The sequence below is a fragment of the Trachypithecus francoisi genome, unplaced genomic scaffold (genome assembly GCF_009764315.1).
Source record: "Trachypithecus francoisi isolate TF-2019V2 unplaced genomic scaffold, Tfra_2.0 Lachesis_group8, whole genome shotgun sequence".
Lineage (NCBI taxonomy): Eukaryota > Metazoa > Chordata > Mammalia > Primates > Cercopithecidae > Trachypithecus > Trachypithecus francoisi.
Window position 1 is genome coordinate 55,332,286 of NW_022681473.1, and position 22,809 is coordinate 55,355,094.

Here is a 22,809-nt window from a genome sequence, read left to right on the forward strand (position 1 = left end):
GTTTGAGAACAATCTGGCCAGCATGGTGAGACCCTGTCTCTACTAAAAATACAAAAATTAGCCAGGCGTGGTAGTGGGCGCTTATAATCCCAGCTACTCAGGAGCCTGAAGCAGGAGAATCGCTTGAAACTGGAAGGCGGAGGTTGCAGTGAGCCGAGATCGCGCCATTGTACTCCAGCCTGGGTGAAAGAGCGAAACTCCATCTCAAAAAAAAAAAAATAGTAATTATTATTATCATTAATATTATATTATTTAAGACAGTGTAGAATTGGCACACTCATAAACATTGACCAACAGAATAAAATAGAAAGCCCAGAAACAAATGCACACATACATGGAAACATAATTTATGATAAAACTGGCACCGGCAGTGAAAAGAGCAGTTTAATTAATAGTGCTGGGACATGTACACATAATATACCATTGATACAAAAAATGCATACATACCTCCTACCACACACAAGAATCATTTCCACATGTATTAAAGACTTAAATATGGAGAGCCAAAAAAAAAGCTAATCTATAAGGCTTAAGAGTTTTCAAACATAATACAGGAAATATCCTTATGACTTTGGGGTAGGGAAAGATTTGTTAAACTAGTCACAACTAGTGCCAGTGTTAAAAGATTGATAAATTTGACTACATTAAAATTAAGAACTTCTGTTCATTAAAAGATAACATAAAGAGAGTGAAAACATAAACCTCAGAGTGAGAGGTTAGTGCTCAGATTACAAGAACTATAAGCCAGGCATGGTGGTGTGCGTCTATAGTCCCAGCTACTCAGGCAGCTGAGATAGGAGGATCATGTGAGCCCAGGAGTTAGGCTGCAATACACTATAATTGCATCTGTGAATTGCCACTGAACTCAAGCTTAGACAACTTATAAAGACCCCATCTCTTTAAAAAAGAAAAAAATCCTACAAATCAATATTTTTTCAAAAAGACAACCTAATTCGAAAATGAGCAAAATATTTAAGTGTCTTAATTAAAAGGATACAAAGGTAGAGCTGAGAATGGGAGAAGAGCAGAGTTTCTGAGCAGCACAGCGGCCTCCCCTCCTCTCTCCTCACCCCAGTCTCGCAGCCTACCTTTACCTACCTGCCTGCTCAGTGCCCAGAACACCTTCCACCATGACCACCTCAGCAGCTCCCATTTAAACAGAGGCATCAAGCAGGTGTACATGTCCCTGCCTCAGTGTGAGAAAGTCCAGGCCATGTATATCTGAGTCGATAGTACTGAAGCAAGACTGCACTGTAAGTCCCAGACCCTGGACAATGAGCCCAAGAGTGTGGAAGAGTTACTTGAGTAGAATTTGGATGGCTCTAGTACTTTGAAGGTTCCAACAGTGACATCTATCTCATGCCTGCTGCCATGTTTTGGGAGCCCTTCCACAAGGACCTCCACAAGCTGGTATTCTGTGAAGTTTTCAAGTGCAATTGAAAGCCTGCAGAGACCAATTTGAGGCACACCTATAAATGGATAATGGACATGGTGAGCAACCAGCACCCCTGGTTTGGCATGGAGCAGGAATATAACCTCATGGGGACAGATGGGCACCCTTTGGTTGGCCTTCCAATGGACTCCCTGAGCCGCAGGGTCCATTTTACTGTGGTATGGGAGCAGACAAAGTCTATGGCAAGGACATTGTGGAGGCTCATTACCGGACCTGCTTGTATGCTGGAGTCAAGATTGCAGAGACTAATGCTGAGGTCATGCCTGCCCAGTGGGAATTCCAAATTGGATGCTGTGAAGAAATCAGCATGGAAGATCATTTCTGGGTGACCTGTTTCATCTTGCATCGTGTATGTGAAGACTTCAGAGTGATAGCAACCTTTGATCCTAAGCCCATTCCTGGGACTGGAATGGCTCAGACTACCATACCAACTTTAGCACCAAGGCCATGCGGGAGGAGAATGGTCTGAGGAGGCCATCAAGAAACTAAGCAAGCAACAGCAGTACCACGTCCGCATTTTTGCCAGGCCTGGCACCTAATTGGATTCCATGAGACTTCCAACATCAGTGACTTTTCTGCTCTTATAGCCCATCATAGTGCCAGCATACACATTCCCCAGACTGTTGGCCAGGAGAAGACGGGTTACTTTGAAGATCATTGCCTCTCTGCCAAATGCGACCCATTTTTGGTGACGGAAGCCCTCATCTTCCTGTGTCAAGCCCCTCCTAGTTCTTCATCCCACTCCAACTCTTCCCCTCTCCCAATTGTCCTAATTGTAACTCAAAGGATGGAATACTAAGGTCTTTTTTATTTCCTTGTGCCCAGTTAATCTTGCTTTATTTGTTTGACTGGGATAGAGGGGTCACATAATTAATTTCTTCACATCTTTACCCTCCTTTTTTTCCCCATCACTGACGCTTTTTAGTACATTAGTGGGGAGGTGGGTAGTGAAACATAACCACTGCTTCTATTTAATGGGGTATGCCTGTTCAGTAAATAGCATAGCTATCGGAACAGAGTGCATGTTTGCAGGATGGGGACTTTTTCTTTGAGGTACCTGAGAGGGGAAGACCTGACTTAACTCTGGTTAGGTTAGGACTTCCCTTTGTGGGGGAAATGTTTCTTAAGAGGTTATAACCAACTTTCTATTAAAAGTAGGGATTAAGCGGCCGGGCGCGGTGGCTCAAGCCTGTAATCCCAGCACTTTGGGAGGCCGAGACGGGCGGATCACGAGCTCAGGAGATCGAGACTATCCTGGCTAACATGGTGAAACCCCGTCTCTACTAAAAAATACAAAAAACTAGCCGGGCGAGGTGGCGGGCGCCTGTAGTCCCAGCTACTCGGGAGGCTGAGGCAGGAGAATGGCGTGAACCCAGGAGGCGGAGCTTGCAATGAGCTGAGATCCGGCCACTGCACTCCAGCCGGGGCGACAGAGTGAGACTCTGTCTCAAAAAAAAAAAAAAAATTAGGGATTAAGAGAGAAGGTAGGGGTTGGGGATCAGGGAGGAGAATGGCCTTGGTCTCTTGCTTGTGTGGAACTAGCCTGGCTTGGGGTGAAATGCCCTCCTCAGAACACAAAGCTCAGTATAAACTGATGGATATCCCTACCTTAAAAAAAAAAGGCCAGGCGCGGTGGCTCAAGCCTGTAATCCCAACACTTTGGGAGGCCAAGACGGGCGGATCACGAGGTCAGGAGATCGAGACCATCCTGGTGAACACGGTGAAACCCCGTCTCTACTAAAAAATACAAAAAAAAAAAAAACAGCCGGGCAAGGTGGCGGGCGCCTGTAGTCCCAGCTACTCGGGAGGCTGAGACAGGAGAATGGCCTAAACCTGGGAGGCGGAGCTTGCAGTAAGCTGAGATCTGGCCACTGCACTCCAGCCTGGGCAACAGAGCGAGACTCCGTCTCAAAAAAAAAAAAAAGGTTCTTTTTGCTTGGTCCTCTATTTATCACACAAAACTGAGTAGTATTTTTATATTTTAATGTAAAAACAAGGGTCGGGTGCGGTGGCTCACACCTGTAATCCCAGTACTTTGGGAGGCCGAGGCAGGTGGATCACGAGGTCAGGAGATTGAGACTATCCTGGCCAACATGGCGAAACCCTGACTCTATTAAAAATACAAAAAATTAGCCAGGCATGGTGGCAGGCGTCTGTAGTCCCAGCTGCTCAGGAGGCTGAGGCAGGAGAATCGCTTGAACCTGGGAGGTGGAGGTTGCAGTGAGCTGAGATCGTGCCACTGCACTGCAGCCTGGATGACAGAGCAAGACTCCGTCTCAAAAAAAAAAAAAAGTAAAAACAAGAAGTTTATATATATAGTTTTGTGTCTTATGTTTGTTTTGCTAAAGGAAAACAACATACAGGTCACGGTGTACCAAATTCGAGGCAAATAGTCTAGATCGAAATCAAGTAGCCCCTTTTGAGTAAGGAATGAGGAAAGTGGTGCTTGGAAAGTTGTTGATTTGCGATTAGTCCCTCATGACCACTTTAGGGTTTCTGTGCCCTGCCCACCCTCTGGAGAAGACAAATACTGGTCAGTTAACAGATGACATGTTACTAGCAGTCACTTGATCCCCATGGCTTTAGTTTAAAAGACATATACTTGTCCACATGGATTTACAGGTAAGAGTTAGCTGGTCAACTTGAGCATGTTACTGATAGAGGGGATATTGGGGTTATTTTCTGGTGGGAATAACATGTCGCTAAAGCAGGCCTTTTGATATATTAAATTTTTAAAAAACAAAATAGAAGTTTAGATTTTAAAATCTAAATCTGTAGGGTTTCTAAGTAATTTTTACAGAATTGCTTGTTTGCTTTAACTGTCTCCTTCTCCCTTTGCTCTTGAAGGATATGGGGACAGGGCTAGAGTCAAAACACTTGAAGTTTTGTATCCCAATGTCTTTTCTCCCAGTGTGAAATATTCCATTTTTTGTTAAGACTACTGAGGAGTTATTTTTTTCCTTTGTAATAAGAAACAAACCCCACCTTTATCTCTACATTTCCCCTACCATTCTCTGGTTTTTTGTGTTTGCTGCAGGGGACCAGCTGTGGTTTTCTCTTGCCATGATGACTTCTAATCGCCATGTACAGTATGCTCAAAGTCAGACAACTCCTTACTGTAAACAAATTGTGTAACTGCCCAGAGCAGCACTTATAAATCAGCCTAACATAAGATCTCCAAAAAAAAAAAAAAAAAGATATAAGGAAACCCACTTGGATAATAATTGAAGAAATGCAAATTAAAACTATAAGGAGAGCCTTTTACACTCACTATTTGGCAAGAATTAAAAAGTCTGATAATATCAAACAAATGTTTGGAACAAATAGAGTATATAAACTCTGCTAGTGAGCGTGTAAGTTGGTATAGCTACTTTAGCAAATTTAATAAGATATGAGAAATAAGATTATTTGTCATTATCTTACAAAGCTGCATATGAAGCATACTCTATCACCTAGTGATTTCATTCCTAGAGGAACTCTTGCCCACATACCTCAAGAGACATGTACAAAAATGATAGTGGCAAGATTGTTCAAAATAGCAGAAAACTTGAAATGACTCATATGCCAACCAGCACTAGAATGGATAATTTATAATATCTTCTTATACTAGAATATTTTTTATCAGAGAAAATAAATGAACTGCAGTTACAAGGGATAATGTAGATGAATCTTAAAGGAGATAATTCCGTACCAAAAAAAATATTCAGTACTGTCATGAGTTACAGAAAAATAAAAAGAAAAAAGAAAAAAAGGACAATTCAACTATAATATGGTTCCACTTTACACAATTCAAATGCATGTTATATATTATCTAAGGATATTTAATGATACAAACATACGTGGCAAAAATATTTTTAAAAAGCTAAGGTAAGGCCGGGCACGGTGGCTCAAGCCTGTAATCCCAGCACTTTGGGAGGCCGAGACGGGCGGATCACGAGGTCAAGAGATCGAGACCATCCTGGCTAATACAGTGAAACCCCGTCTCTACTAAAAAATACAAAAAACTAGCCGGGCGAGGTGGCGGGCGCCTGTAGTCCCAGCTACTTGGGAGGCTGAGGCAGGAGAATGGCGTAAACCCGGGAGGCGGAGCTTGCAGTGAGCTGAGATCCGGCCACTGCACTCCAGCCTGGGCGACAGAGCGAGACTCCAACTCAAAAAAAAAAAAAAGAAAGAAAAGCTAAGGTAATAAGAAACAAAATATTTAAGAAAATTACCTCTCTTCGACACAGAGGAAGAGCAGTGAACATGGGGATCTTCCAATGTAATGGTAATATTCTATTTAGGTACATGGGTGTTCATTGTATCATTCTTGATAACCTTGTAGCTTATGCATATTTTATGTCTTAAAGTACTGACTGCTATTAGATTTTTTACAGGACATATTTATCTTCTCAAACTCACATCAAACAGTTTGTAGATTGTGTAAGTTAATTGACAAGTTAGGGAATGAGTCACTTTTACTGGATTTCTTTAGAGTATGGATATTCTCTATTTCTTTAGAGTATGGATATTCTTTAACGTGTGAGACAGTAGATATAATACTTTATAATGACAAAAATCGAAAACAACCTAAATGCCTACCACTTGGCTAGTAATTAAATATGGTGCAACTCTTCTTTAGAACACTGTTCAGCTACTAAATAGAAACAAGTAGATCTACATATGTACTGATATGGAAAAATTTCTACTATATATTGCTAGTTAGGCAAAAGGGAAGTTACATAAAGTAGATATGAATCTATTTTTGACCTAAAATTATATGTATGTATGTATGTATGTATGTATATGATAGTAAAAATCTGGAAGGATATTTACACTAAACCCTGTTAAGATTATCCTGATAAGAGAGATACCAATGATTATCTCTGGGATATGGATTAGAAGAGTTTTGATTTCCATTTTAAACCATTCTCTGCTTGAAACATACACATATAACTACATTATATAAGATATATAACAAGTGTATATTACTTTTTTTTTTTTTTTTTTGAGACGGAGTCTCGCTCTGTTGCCCAGGCTGGAGTGCAGTGGCCGGATCTCAGCTCACTGCAAGCTCCGCCTCCCGGGTTTATGCCATTCTCCTGCCTCAGCCTCCCGAGTAGCTGGGACTACAGGCGCCCGCCACCTCGCCCGGCTAGTTTTTTGTATTTTTTAGTAGAGACGGGGTTTCACCGTGTTAGCCAGGATGGTCTCGATCTCCTGACCTCGTGATCCACCCGTCTCGGCCTCCCAAAGTGCTGGGATTACAGGCTTGAGCCACTGCGCCCAGCCCAGTGTATATTTTATGTTTAGAAAAAGGTCCTCAGTTTTTTAGAAAGGAAATTTTAACATTCTATGAGAAGAACTTGCCCTAAGAAAAGGCCCCGTCTTTTGTTACTTTATTACAGTTACTTTGTTACCATTGTTATAGAGAATAAAGCAATAGCATTAACAGATTAAGGTCTCTAGAAGTCCTAAAGTCAGGTGATTTCCTGATTCCCCAATAATTGGAATTAAAATTACAAAAACTATTTTGGAGCTTTTTGCTATTGTTACTTTCTGTGCTGTTTATTAGCTGAAGAACTAACTTTTAAGACTTTCTCTAAACTTAATTTTAGCATTTACGATTATGGCACTTACAGAATAGCAGATACCCTTAGGCTACAAATATTTTTCATTTGAATAATCATGTTTCTAGAAACAAAAAAGACATGGAGTTTTTTTGCAGCTTTCAAATACAATTGATTTACTCAGGAGTTGTTTGAAAAAAACCAAATACATTTGGATTGAGGGGCACTTAATATTTTATAATTCACTATTTCATATATACATAAAAAGAGATCCTGTGCTTCATTAAGCACATGCTGTTGTTGAACGTTATATAGAGGCCCTTCCCAGTTATGAATGGGCTTATATGTGATGTTCTTACTTTAATGTGTTACTTGTTTAATGTGTTGCCCACTTGGAATTTGTTAGTATTTATATTCTTGATGCAACAACATGCTTATCAACAGGGATTTGACATGACATTCTGAACATATTTTTACAAAAGCATAGAGTTTCAAGGCAGAGTGGCCAAACATCTGTGTTGATGTTTTAAGAAAGAAACATTAACTAAATGAACTAATTTTTAGGTAGTGATTCAAAAACTTTGGTAATTTTTGCTTTTCATGACCTAGAAGTTATTCTTCTGTCTTTCCTGTCCACAAGGGAAAATTAAATGGAACATGAGTACTGCCAAAAGGCTGTTTATCAGGTTATTTCAATGCCAGTGTAATTTTTTACAGCACTGTTTCATAGAGGTTATAGACTATTCCTACATATCATTTCATTTCAAAGAACTGATCATATTTTAGTGTTTTTTGAAAATGAGATTATTAAAAATCTCTCCAAAAATATCATGGCCTTAACTTACTTTGTCAAATATACAGTTAAAGCTTTTTATATGTCTAGATCCTAGCTAAGATCTTTTGAGAATAAATTATAATTTGAAAACCCAGTGAAGTCTTCTATTTCCAGCATCATGTTAAATTGCATATGCTATAAGGAATCCTCTCACTAACATAGAAATAGATCTCAGAAACAAATATAAACCATTATTTTGTCACATTGCGTCTCCCAAGAAGAAAAGAAAATCTCTAATATATACCTCCTTATACTCTGAAGAAAAGGACAAATAGAGAAAACCAAGCCCTGAGCAGTTAGCAGTTGGGGCAATCATATTTGTGAGTACACCCGTGGCCTCTATAAGTCTTGGCCATCTGGTTGAACCTGAAAGTTTTGCATCAAGCTGGAACACTGGAAAAAGAATATTAGAATAATAGTCTCCAATCTCATTCAGATTGCTGTGAATGCCATTAATTCATTCCTTTTTATGGCTGAGTAGTATTCCATCATATATATAAGCCACAGTTTCTTTTTTTTTCTTTTTTCTTTTTTCTTTTTTTTTTTTTTGAGACAGAATCTCGCTCTGTCACGCAGGCTGGAGTGCAGTGATGTGATCTCGGCTCACTGCAACCTTTGCCTCCCAGGTTTAAGCAGTTCTCTGCCTCAGCCTCCCGAGTAGCTGGGATTACAGGCGCATGCCACCACATCCGGCTAATTTTTGTATTTTTAGTACAAATGGGGTTTCACCATCTTGGCCAGGCTGGTCTTGAACTCCTGACCTTGTGATCCACCTGCCTCGGCCTCCCAAAGTGCTGGGATTACAGGCATGAGCCACCGCGTCCAACCCAATATGCCACAGTTTCTTTATCCACTCATTGATTGATGGGCATTTGGGATGGCTCTGCATTTTTATAATTCCAAATTGTGCTGCTAAAAACATACATGTGCAAGAATCTTTTTGGTATGACTTCTTTTCTTCTGGGTAGATACATTGCTGGATCAAATGGTAGTTCTACTTTTACTTCTCTAAGGAATCTCCACACTGTTTTCCATACTAGTTTACATTCCCACCAGCAGTGTAGAAGTGTTCCCTGTTCACCGCATCCACACCAACATCTATTATTTTTTTATTTTTTGATTATGGCCATTCTTGCAGGAATAGGGTAGTATCATGTTGTGATTTTGATATGCAGGAAAGAGCCTGTGTTTTTGAAAACTGAAGAATATTTCTATATTAGTGAGTATAGTGTAGAAATGTGGTTGGAGAAGAGATGAGAACAGTAGATGGAGTAACCTATGATCAAAGTAAGCAGATTGTATATATGCGTTAATCTCTGCTACCACCGAAAACCCCATTATAACAAAAGTAAACCACTTTAAAAAAATATATAAACCCACAGGCAAAACAGGAGAGGAGACAACAGCAACATCTTAGAAACTAGAAAGCTGATAGATGAGTGATCTTTACTTAGCAGACCCAAGAAAGCCTTTTCCTAAGTAGCAGCGGGAAAAGCCTTGAAGCAGCCCAGTTTACAAAACCCCAAAAGGCTCAGGAATTAGTAACATCATGTATCTCTTGGAGCAGAAGGACAAGGTGGAGCCAAAACATAAAAATAGAGGGTTGGTTGAAAGCTGCTTAAGATTCTGTTGTATTCCCCCTCCCAGATCCTTTCTTAATTCGGTATAAACAGCCAGCTGCCTCTCCTTTACCATGGCAAAAGATTAGATGTTTGTTTGTTTGTTTGTGTATTTATTTTTATGAGAGAGAGGCTGTCATTGGCCCGGAAGATACTACGTCTGGTTGAGGGAAATTCTGTCTTGCTGTAAACAAGGAGGTTATGTGAATGCCAAATACTGAGAATGCCAGTGGGCTTTCCGCCTTCAGCTTCCAGAACTCTGGCAGCCTACCCTCAAGGCAAGAGATTGTAAACCTGTTCTCTGAGAAATGTGACCAGCCAAAGAGAAAAACACTTTGTTAAAGATGTGGAGATTGATGTTTTTCAGTAGAGCAGCTCTCCCAGGCCATACTATAATGAAGCTGTCACTCAACAAGTTTCATCCATGTGGACATTATTTCTTTTGTCATTCTTTGGTTTACTTCTCCTTCAGGAAATGACCTAAACAGAAGGGACCATCAAACCAAGTCAGTTGCTGCTCCGCACCATTGTTCCCCCAGTCTGCTTTGATTTTCCATTTTTCCTTGTAGAAGAACCATTCAGTCAGCATTTATAATTGTCCTATCCTCTTCCTCTTGGGTGCCTGTATCACTCTGTACTGCCTCAGATAATCTCAGCTTTATTTGTCCATGAAACTGGGTAAGCCACAATCATGGTTGCCCTCTGGAAATAGACTTAAATAAATTAAGTACATTTTTGAAATCACACAACTAGTAAATTAAAGCGATGAATTCTAAATGAAAATCTGGTATTTTCATTTGCCTCTTTAGATCCATCTTTAGATCTTCTCTCAGTCTAAAATACTCCCTACACAATCTTACTCATCTGCATTACCATCTCTTGCTTCTGCCTTCCAAATCTCAAGCCTAAATTCATCTCCTAAATTATTCTGCTACTGCACCAACTTCTTAACTGATCACCCTACCTCCATCCTGACCCACTTCTATAATATAACTGTTCTCCATTTCACCAAAGTGATACTCGTATATTTCAAGTTGTATCTCGTCACTTCACAATTTAAAATCCTTTGCCTTCAGAGCAAATTCTGGTCTTATCTTGGCCCCTGCCTATATCTATAGTCTCATCATTCACTGCTGCCAGTCCCCAGGCCTTACACATCTATTACCTTTGTTTGGAACACTGTTTCTTCCCCCTCTCCTTTCTCATCCCTGCTCCCTCAATCTTTCCTTTCCCTTGGCCAACTCCTCTTCATCCTTTAATTTCAACTTGGATGTCATTTCTTCCTATAAGCTTTCCTCAGCCCATGAAGCCTGGATTGGTAGCCACTCTGTGCCTCTACTTCTTCTTGTACTTCCCCTATACTATCCACCATGATCCTGCAGTAGCACTTACCACATATAATGATATTGCCTGTTGACATCTGTATTCCCGTTTTGTCTGGCATGGAGTAATAGTCTCACTAAAAATTTGATGAATTAATAAATGAATGTATTGCAAGTAGCTGCTTACCTCAGCTGGTTAGAATTTTAGTCCCTATACTGAGTTTCTATCCCTTCACAGGCCAGTAGCTTTTGCCCCTTTCTTGGCTATAATCTAATCATCAACCCAAGCCAAGCTCTATTCACCTTTGTGTCTTTGTGTACAGTAATCTCTAGGTTAGAGAATGTTGATGGATGTGTTGATAATTCATGACCTAGCTTGAAAGTAAAACTTAAAGTTTATATACAGCTGGTCAATATTGTGCCAGTGGACAGTAGTGTCATTGATATATTTAAAGTGCAAATGTTCATACTGCCGAGTTACAATCACCATAGCTAAAGCTTACACATCTGTATTGTTTTAATGTCCCACAAGTAAATTTGATATATACCTAGAGTTGAAATATCAGTGTCCTGTTATCTGGAGTAGTCATTTTTAAAACTTTTCATGTTCATTTCTGGGCCTCATCATCAGATGTTCTGATTTGGAAAGTTTGGGAAGGGGTAGATGAGAGCTAACATTTGAAACTTTTCAACAGTGAAATGAGCAGCTTTATAGAAATGAAATCCCCATCTCATAGAGTGTGCCATCAAACACTCTTATAGTCATTTCTCAGGAAAGCTGTAAAGGATTTCTACATTGTCAGGGAGATTGGACTAAGTGCCCTCTAACGTGTCTCCTCCTCTGAATTTCATGATCTCAGGACACTTTTTTTTTTTTAATCCCTGCTTACGAGAAGCATTCCTGGTTCTCCAGTTCATAACACATTATCATCTTTGGTCCCTTCCTTCTTTTATTTATTTGTTTATTTTTATCAGCATACTCCCAATCTCCCTCAAGTGTTTAAATGTGCTTTTTTAATTGACAGATAAAATTGTATATTTATCATGTGCAACATGATGTTTTGAAGTATGTATATATGGTGGATATTTTAATGTGTTCAATGTATTATTTTCTATGCAGGTGTCCTTGAAAAATGTATGTTGTTTAGTATACATGTATTTTAATTTATGTAAATGGTGTGTTATGTATTTCATTCTGTTTATGTCTTTTGTCAGTCAGCGTTATGTTTTTAATAAAACGTGAATCTCGAGTAAATCTGATTCCAAAATCAGATCGATACAATATAAAGAAAGGCAAAAAAGCCCCTTTTTCTTATGAATGTAAATGCAGAACTCTTAAGAAAAATATTGGCTAGTCTAATCTAGTAGTGCATTAAAAAAGTAAAATGCATAATGTAGTGGAGTTTAACCTAGGATTCTTTCAGTGTAATGCACCCCATTAATAGATTAAAGGAAAAGGATTACGATTATCTCAGTCAGTTAAGAAAAGGCATTTAATAAAGTTTAATCCTATTTATTTTAAAGTTCTTAGAAGCTATTATTAGAAAAGAGCTTCCACGTTTGGTAAAACCTACAGCAAGGCTTGTAGTTAACAAAGAAACTTTATATGCATTCCTTTAAAATCAGAGCAAGACAAAGATGCTTACTATTACACTATTCACGATATTATTAGTGTGTCAGTAGCTGTCATTATTTTTAGATAAAAATCAGATTTCTGATCCTCTACCTAGAAAATGTATCAGATAGAACAAACTATTTTTACTAATAAGATGATTTAGTTAGGTTTTCAAATATAAGATTAGCCTATAAAAATCAATAGCATTTATTTTCATCAGCAAAAAACAACTAAAAAGTAAAATTTTTTAGAAATTGTGCTTTCTACCTTTCCTCTTCCCCCTCCCATTCCTTCTTTTCTCCCACCTTTCCTTTCTCCTTTCCTCCCTTCTTTCCTTGTCCAGGCACCATTCTACAGGCTCAGAGAGAGAAGTAATAGCAGCCAAATGGTAGCTGGGCCTTATACTTACAAACATTGAGTTTAAATGAGGTAGTATAAGTGGCCTTGTAAAGTCAGGGTATTGTTTATACTCAGAAGACAAAGCAAATACGTAAATCTACTGAGGGTAATGGTAGCCAAGTTTTTCACACATAGAGAAGTGAGTTCAAATATGGAAAAGGAGAAAACTAGAATGAATCATATGGTTTTGGATGAATTTAAGCTAATGATGCTTACCTTTTAATAAATACTGAAATAAATACGGGTGGAAAATGTGAGTGTGTATCTATGTGTATATGAGGGGAGGAGTTAGGAATGCATATATGTATTTCCTGGCTCTGTTCTGAGAGAGTCTGGCAACAGACACCCTATAGCAATAAGCATATCTAGTGTCCAGATCTTGGTTTCTAAATATGAGTCTACTAAAAGGAACTAGGATTCCTTGAAGAAATGGCTAGCAGCAGGAGTGGGGCAAGGAAAATATAAGCAGGGCTTGAACATCTTTTTATTTCAAAAAGTACAGAAGTGCTTAAAGAATCAATGAACTCTAGTTGGATTCTTAAAAACTGTGGTTAAATGTATATAACATTAAACTTACTGTTTTAACCATCCTTAAGTATACAGCTTAGTGGCGTTACGTATATTTATATTGTTGTGCAAATGTCACCACCTTACATCTCCAGAACTTTTTCTATCTTCCCAAACCGAAACTTCCTATCTGTTAAACGGTAACTCCTATTTCCCCCTGCCCCCAGATCCTGACAACCACCATGCTACTTTGTGTCTGTATGAATTTGGCTACCCTAAGTACTTAATATAAATGAAATCATACATTGTTTGTTCTTTTGTGACTGACTGATTTAGCATAATATTGTACCATGTATCAGAATTGCCTTCCTTTTTAAGGCTAAATAATATTCCATTGTATGTATATACCATGTTTTGTTTGCCCATTCATCTGTCAGTGGACACTTTGGGTTGCTGTCACCTTTTGCTTATTGTAAATAATGCTGCTATGAACATGAGTATGCAAACATCTCTTCAAGCTCCTGCTTTCAGTTATTCTGAGTATATAGCCAAAAGTAGAATTGCTGGATCTTATGGTAATTCTCCTTTTAATTTTTTGAGTAACTGTCATACTGTTTTGCGTAGTAACTGCATCATTTTACATTCCCACCAGCCCAAGGGTTTCAGTTTCTCCACATCCTCACCAACGCTTGATTTTTTTTTTTTTTTCATTAGTAGCCATCCTAATGTATGTGAACTGGGTATCACATTGTGGTTTTGATTTGCATCTCCCTAATGGGAGTGGTGTTGAACATCTTTTTGATTAGTGACAGTATGAGCAAGCTGCAAGAGTACCTGACCCTACATTGACCTCTGAGCATAAGCATAGATGCCGCTTCACTTCCACCTTCCAATCACGAAGTGACACTAACAGCACCATACAGAGGAAGGAACTAGAGATAATGTAGTACCAGCTTAGTTAAATTGACAGTACATAGTCACCACACTCTTCTTCCCCGTCAGTATCGAATTTAACCTAAAAGACCTGTAAGGTTGTGAACTCAGTGTGTCTCATTAGCTGAGTCAGCTAAAAGATTAGACTTTGTATATTATATTTAGACATCTCAACACTGCAGCTACTGTATCTTAACTGATTTATCTTTTAGAGCTGTCATAGACATTTTTCTGTTCCCTTACCTGAAACTTGTGATAGGAATCTAAAGCCTGAGTTCGTTGTGATCTTTCTTAAAATTCTCTAGCACACTTTAAAACAATGGACTAACCCCATTGTTCTTGTTTGAACTAAAATATTTTATGGCAGTAACTATTTGGTTTTCTATAGGCACTTGATTATAGTTGTCCATAGGTGATCGTTTATTTAATGAATTGTTTTGCTATTTCATGCCATGGACTACCAGTTTCTCATTAACCGCTGGCAAAACACCTATTAATGCTTTTGAATCTAATTAGATCAAATAACTAATTCTAGATTCCAGTCCTTAAGTTTCATTTCTCCTAAAACAACTTCTGTTACAGGTTAGGAAATTCCTTAAGTAACACTGTTTATTTTCTGCAAGTCTTTATTATACTTATCCCAGTTATATCTGTCTAAGTGTATAGAAAAGACCCACAGTAATTTCCAAATATTCTGGATAATTGCTTTTGCAAGTAGAATTTAAAATAGTATCTTACCTAGTTATATCAAATTGTATTAAGTGTTTGTTATACATATATAAGGGACATTTAATAGAAATATAGGCTGGACACAGTGGCTCATGCCTGTAATCCCAGCGCTTTGGGAAGCCGAGGCGGGTGGATCACCTGAGGTCGGGAGTTCAAGACCAGCCTTACCAACATGGAGAAACTCCATCTCTACTAAAAATACAAAATTAGCCAGGCATGGTGTCTCATGCCTATAATCCCAGCTCCTCAGGAGGCTGAAGCAGGAGAATCGCTTGAACCGAGGAGGCGGAGTTTGCCATGAGCCAAAATCGCGCCACTGCACTTCAGCCCAGGCAACAAAAGTGAAACTCCATCTCAAAAAAAAAAAAAAAAGAAATATAATAGCCTGTCAGCAGTTGTAGATTTGGCATTTTTTCCCCAACTTTTATTTGAGGTTTAGGGAGTGCATGTGCAGACTTCTTAGGTGGTTAACTTATGTGTTGCTAGATTCTGTATAAAAATGATTTTGTCACCCAGGTAATCAGGATAGGACCTAATAGGTAGTTTTCCAGCTCTTACCCTCTCTTCTCAAGTAGGCCCCAGTGTCTGTTGTTCCCATCTTTCTGTCCATGTGTACTCAACATTTAGCCACCACTTATAAGTGAGAACATGTGGTATTTGGCTTTCTGATCTTGCATTAATTTGCTTAGGATGGATAATGGCCTCCATCTCCATCCATGTTGTCAACCACTGATGGGCATCTAGGTTGATTCCATGTCTTTGCTATTGTGAATAGTGCTGCAATGAACATACAGGTATACTTGTCTTTTTGGTACAGCGATTTATATTCCTTTGGGTATATACCCAGAAATGGAATTGCTGGGTTGAATGGTGGTTCTGTTTTAAGTTCTTTGAGAAATCTCCAAACTGCTTTCTACTGTGGCTGAGCTGATTTACATTCCCACCAGCAATGTATAAGCATTCCCTTTTCTCCACAACCTCACCAACATCTGTTTTTGTTCGTTTTTTACTCTTTAATAATAGCCATTCTGATTCATGTGAGATGTTATCTCATTGTGGTTTTGATTTGCATTTCTCTAATGATTAGTGATGTTGAACATTTTTTATATACTTGTTGGCCATGTATATGTCTTCTTTTGAAGAGTGTCTTTTCATGTCCTTTGCCCATTTTTTAATGGAGTTATTTGGGTTTGCTTGTTGGTTTGTTTAACTCTCTTTTAGATTCTGGATATTAGATCTTTGTCAGATGCATAGTTTGTAAATATTTCTTTCTCGTTCTTTAGGTTGTCTGTTTACTCTTTAGATAGTTTCTCTTGCTGTGCCAAAGTTCACTATTTAGATCCCACTTGTCTATTTTTTATTTTGTTGCAATTGCTTTTGGAGAATTCACCATGAAACTTCTGCCAAGGCTTGTGTCCAGAATGATATTTCCTAGATTTTCTTCTAGAGTTTTTATCGTTTTAGGTCTTACATTTAAGTCACTAATCCATTTTGAGTTTATTTTTGCATACAATGAAAGGAAGGGGTCCAGTTTCAATCTTCTGCAAATGGCTAACCAGTTATCCTAGCACCGTTTATTGAATAGGAAGTCCTTTCTTCATTGCTTGTTATTGTTGACTTTATTGAAGATCAGATGGTTGTAGATGTGTGGCTTTATTTATTTATTTATTTCTCTAACCTGTCCCATTGGCCTATGTGTCTGTTTTTGTACTAGTACCATCCTGGTTTTGGTTACCGTAGCTTTGTGTTGGGTAGTGTGATGCCTCTGGCTTTGTTTGCTTTGACTGTTTGGGCTTTTTTCGGTCCCATATGAATTTTATTTTTTTGAGATAGAATCTTGGCACTGTCACTCAGGCTGAAGTGCAGTGGTGCAAGCATGGCCCACTGCATCCTCAACCTCCTGGGCTCAAGTGATCCTCCTGCTTCAGCCTCCCATGTAGCTGGATCCACAAGCATATGCCACCACACTTGGCTAATTTTTTATTTTTTTGTAGAGACAGGGTCTCACTTTGTTGCCTAAGTTGGTCTCAAACTCCTGGCCTCAAGCATTCCTTCTGCATCAGCTTCCCAAAGTGGTGGGATTACAGGCATGAGCTCCCACTCCTGGCCCCATGTGAAATTTAGGATTTTTTCTAATTGTGTGAAAAATAACATTGGTAGTTTGATAGGAATAGCATTGAATCTATAAATTGCTTTGGGCAGTATGGCCATTTTAATGATATCGATTCTTCGAATCCTTAAACATGGACTGTTTTTTCCATTTATTTGTGTCAGCTCTCTGATTTCTTTGAGCAGTATTTTATAATTCTCATTGCAGAGATTTTTTCACCTCCCAGGTTATCTGTATTCCTAGGTATTTCACTCTTTTGTGAAAATTTAATATTCTAAGTGTTTAGCTATTTGAGAATATCCATAAATATGTAGCAATTTGTGTTTTTGCTGAAGCAGAAATTTGGGTTATACATGTAATGCCAGTATGTGCTAATGAAACACTAATGTGTAGGCCTTGCTAATCACTACCCATTCTGCATCTCAACTTGGCATTGTTTTCTAGTAGTCATTGTATGACCTATGAAATGAAATATATAGTATTTATTAATATATGTTTTGTTTAAAGAATAGTAACAAAATATATCTGTGTACCCAACACCCAGTTTAAGAAATAGAAGATGAGCATTGAAGTCCTCAAAGCTACACTGCAACTGCTTTCATTTTTCCTCTCCTTTAGAACCACTGTCCTGAATTTGGTTTAATCATTTATTTGCTTTTTCCCACAGTTTCACCCAATAAGGACGTACTCTTAAAATATAATTCAGTTTAGTTTTGCCTGATTTTGACCTTCTTGTGATTGGAATCATCCTGTTTATTCACTGATAAAATAAGTATTCATTGAGCAACTGCTTATAATATTCATACATGTTGATTCATGTAGTTACAGCTTATTTATTTGCACTTATGTTTAAGTCCATTCTACTACTGAAGATTATTTCATTGCCCTGGCAATGAAAACGGTGTTGTAACTAAACACGGTGTTGTAATGACCATTCCTAATAGATGTCTCCTGATGCCCTTGTGCAAGAGCTTCTCTTGGATAACTACATAGGAATGAAATCAGAGTCAAGAGTATGTGCATCTTCGGCTGTGTTTGATTATAACAAATTATTTCCCAAAATGGTATTACAAAGTTATACTCTGACAGCAATATATGAGAGTTTCTATTGCCTCACATCCTTGCCAACTTTTAGTATTAAAAATTCTGGATTCTTAAATTCTACCAGTCCAGTGATTATAAAAGGACATATCATTGTGATTATCATTTGCATTTCCTTGATGACTAATAAATGGAACAATTTTTCATGTTCATTGGCTTTGCATGTTTTCTGTATAAGGAAATGCCTTTGCTTCTTTTGCCCTTTTTTCTTTTTCTTTCTTTTTTTTTTTTTTTTTTTTTTGAGACGGAGTCTTGCTCTGTCACCCGGCCTGGAGTGCGGTGGCCGGATCTCAGCTCACTGCAAGCTCCGCCTCCCGGGTTTACGCCATTCTCCTGCCTCAGCCTCCCAAGTAGCTGGGACTACAGGCACCCGCCACCTCGCCCGGCTGTTTTTTGTATTTTTTTAGTAGAGACGGGGTTGCACCGTATTAGCCAGGATGGTCTCGATTTCCTGACCTCGTGATCCTCCCGTCTCGGCCTCCCAAAGTGCTGGGATTACAGGCTTGAGCCACCGCGCCCGGCCACCCTTTTTTCTTTTGCATTGTTTCTTATTTTCTCGTTGATTTATGGGAGTTTTTAGTATGTTCTGAATACCAGTCCTTTGATACTTATACATGTAGCTGGTATTTCTTCCTGGTTTGTGGTTTTCTTTTCTCTGTCTGATGTCTTTTGGCGAATATGTTTGTAATTTTAATGTCATCAACTTCATTAATTATTTCCTCGATGTTTTGACACTTTTTGTGTCTTGTGTAAGAAATCCTTCACTATCATGAGGCCATAAAAATATTCTCATACTCTTTTAAAATGTTTAGTTATTTTACCTTTCCTATTTAAGTCCTTAATCTGTCTGAAATTGGTTTTTGTGAATTGTGTAAGGTAGAGATCCAGTTAATTTTTTGCAAATGAATCACCAGTTGCCCCAGAACAATTTATTTCATACTGTGTGTTTTCACCACTGATTTGCAGTGACCCCTTTTTTATACATCAGATATCTATAAATGTGTGACTCAGTTCAGGATTTCTATTCAGTTCATTCATTTGCCTATTTATGTAAGAGCATCACAATCTCTTTCTTTCTTTCTTTCTTTCTTTTCTTTCTCTCTCTCTCTTTCTCTCTCTCTTTCTCTCTCTCTCTCTTTTCTTTCTTGTCTTTCTTTCTTTCCAGAAAGAAAGTTTTCTTACTCTCTTACTCTGTCACCCAGGCTGGAGTGCAATGATGTGATCATGGCTCACTGCAGCCTCTGCCTCCTGGCCTCAGGTGATCCTCCCACATCAACCTCCCTGGTAGCTGGGTCTACAGGTGCACGCCACAACGCCTGGCTAATTTTTTGTATTTTTAGTACAGACAGGATTTCACCATGTTGCCCATTACATAGTCTTAATTAAAGTTTTATAATAAATTTTAGTACCTGCCGGGGCAAGCCCCCATACTGTATCTTCCTAAGAAATATCTTGCATATTCTTTCCCCTTGTGTTTCCATATCATTTTAGAATAACCTTACTTACTTGCATGAGAACCTCTATTGGAACTTGAATTAAAATTACATTGAATCCATAGATTAATGTAGGAAGAATTGACATTTTTGCAAGTCTTCGTATCTCTAAACATAGTATTGTACATCTAGATCTTTTTTTTTTTTTTTTTTTTTTTTTTTGAGACGGAGTCTCGCTGTGTCGCCCAGGCTGGAGTGCAGTGGCGCGATCTCGGCTCACTGCAAGCTCCGCCTCCCGGGTTCCCGCCATTCTCCCGCCTCAGCCTCCGAGTAGCTGGGACTACAGGCGCCCGCCACCGCGCCCGGCTAGTTTTTTGTATTTTTAGTAGAGACGAGGTTTCACCGTGTTAGCCAGGAGGGTCTCGATCTCCTGACCTCGTGATCCGCCCGCCTCGGCCTCCCAAAGTGCTGGGATTACAGGCTTGAGCCACCGCGCCCGGCCTGTACATCTAGATCTTTAATGTCTTTCATAACATTGTATGGGCTGGGCACAGTGGCTGGGACCACAGGCATACGCCACCATGCACAGCTGAAATATTTTTTAATTTTTTTGTAGAGACAGGATCTCACTTTGTTGTCCAGGCTGGTTTTGAATTCTCAAGCAGCCCTCCCACCTTGGCCTCCCAAAGTGCTGGGATTACAGGTATGAGCCACCACATCCAGCCTTTGGGAGGAATATTTTTAATTTCTAATTATAGTCTATTCCGATTTTCAACTTTTCTTGAGCTCATTTGGTAATTATTTCCTAAGAACATTTATATTGATTAGTGACTTTTTTCTTTGTTAAAATTAGTTTTGTCCATTTTATAATCTATAAACACTTTGCCTTTGTATCTTTGCTTCTGTCTAATTAATTTCTTTTCTATCTTTATTATTTCCATTCATCTAAGTTTTTCACTTGTTCTGTTATTTTTGACTTCTTTGGCTGCAGGTTTAAGAGGTTCCCAAATTTTCTGAGTTCACGATGAGTCCTTAGTATCTCAGCAGTATTTTCTTGGTGCCCCCTGGACCAAACCGAATACCTAACAGCTTCATTTAGTAAATCTTTCAGGCCAAGTAATGTGTATTATATTCCTACAACTTAATAGCCATCTGGGAAAAAATATACACTTAAATTTTTTCAAAAATAGTAATATTTTTATTTCATTTAAAAATAACTACAGTTGCTTACTAATGGTATATGTGCTCCTCTTGGGTATGCACAGCTGTTCAGACTTTGGTATGAGACTGACTGCACCACCAACATTTCTATCTTTTAGCATAGTATGCACTTTTTTTTTTTTTTTGAGATGGAGTCTTGCTCTGTTGCCCATACGTACAAACATCCTTGTACATATGTCTTTATTTACTGGTACCTGTAGTTAATAAGTATTGGCAGGTTGCTGTCCAGAAGGCTAGGTTTCATATCACTACCAGCAGTTTTTCAGAGTATCTCCTTTCCCACATCCTTACCAACAATCGGTTCAGTTGCTCTTGTAAATGTTGTTTGCTATATAGGCAAAAAAGATGGTAAAAGTACATATAAAGAACTTGTTTGGTTTGCTTCTGATCCCCAGCACATAAAATAGGGCCTAGCCCATGAAAAGTTTCAGTAAATATTTGTTGACTGAATGAATGCAGGAATCAGTCAACTAACTTATATTATTTTTACTTCAATTTTTAATCCCTGGAGTATTAATTGAATTTGAGCATTATTTTAAATGCGTGTTTAGGCCAGGTGCAGTGGCTCACGCCTGTAATCCTAGCACTTTGGGAGGCTGAGGTGGGCGGATCCCAAGGTCAGGAGTTCAAGACCAGCCTGGCCAAGACAGGTGAAACCCTGTCTCCACTTAAAATATTAAAAAATTAGCCAGGCATGGTGGTGGGCACCTGTAATCCCAGCTACTTGGGAGGCTGAGGCAGGAAAGTCACTTGAACCTAGGAGGCAGAGGTTGCAGTGAGCCGAGATCACGCCACTGCATTCCAGCCTGGGCGACAGTGCAAGACTCTGTCTCAAAAAGTAAAATAAAGTAAAATGAAATGAAGCAAAGCGTGCTTGTTTGGCCTTTCTAGTTTTCTTTGACTTGCTTATGCATACTTTTTGCCTTTTTTTCTTTTGGGTTAACTTTTTCTTGCCATTTTATAAGAGCACTTTGTTTAGTTTAGATATTACCCTTTACAATTTTTTCCCAAATACATTATTTATCTATTGACTTTGTTTTTTTTGTTTTTTTTTTTTTTTTTTTTTTTTTTTGAGACGGAGTCTCGCTCTGTCGCCGGGGCTGGAGTGCAGTGGCCGGATCTCAGCTCACTGCAAGCTCCGCCTCCCGGGTTTACGCCATTCTCCTGCCTCAGCCTCCCGAGTAGCTGGGACTACAGGCGCCCGCCACCTCGCCCGGCTAGTTTTTTGTAGTTTTTAGTAGAGACGGGGTTTCACAGTGTTAGCCAGGATGGTCTCGATCTCCTGACCTCGTGATCCGCCCGTCTCGGCCTCCCAAAGTGCTGGGATTACAGGCTTGAGCCACCGCGCCCGGCCTGACTTTGTATTTTAACTTTTGCCATAGAAAAACTTTTAATTATACTTGCTCATTTTGGCTAGCCTTTTTTAAAATAGCCTCCATATTTTCAGTCTGTTTAGAACATTTTCTTCATCAATATATATATGTTGTCTGAATTTCTTGCAAGATTCTTATTGCAGCTGGAATTTATAACTGTATATTATATTAGAAATATCCAGTTTATTTTCTTCTGAAAGAATGGCCAGTTATTCTGGCAAAATTTATTAAATAATTTGACATTTTCCTACTGAATTGAACTATAATATTTGTCATATATTGGATTTTTATACATACTGGGATTTATTTCTGGATTGTTATTCTAATCTATGGATATTTATTTCTAAACAAATACCATATTTATTTGATTCCAAAATAACATTATGTTCCAAAAGCAAATTATCCTACATTGTTTTTTTTGTATTTTTTAAGCCATTCCTGGGCATTGATTATGTAATGTAAACATTAAGACAATACTGTTGAGTTCCCTGAAAAAATATCCACTGGAATTGAGAGTGCAAACCATTTGGAATTGCTTTCTATTTATATGTTAATTTTGAAAATTTAATATTTTCTTAAACTTGTAAGTCTTCCCATCTAATAACATCCA

The 22,809-nt window shown here is 38.6% G+C and overlaps 1 protein-coding gene and 1 pseudogene across 4 annotated transcripts in view; both read left to right on the forward strand.

Moving 5' to 3' along the window:
• SBF2 (SET binding factor 2) overlaps positions 1 to 22,809 on the forward strand; it is a 547,644-nt gene that overhangs the window by 339,168 nt on the left and 185,667 nt on the right. The gene's annotated exons all lie outside the window — the stretch shown is intronic.
• LOC117080782 lies at positions 195 to 2,739 on the forward strand (annotated as a pseudogene).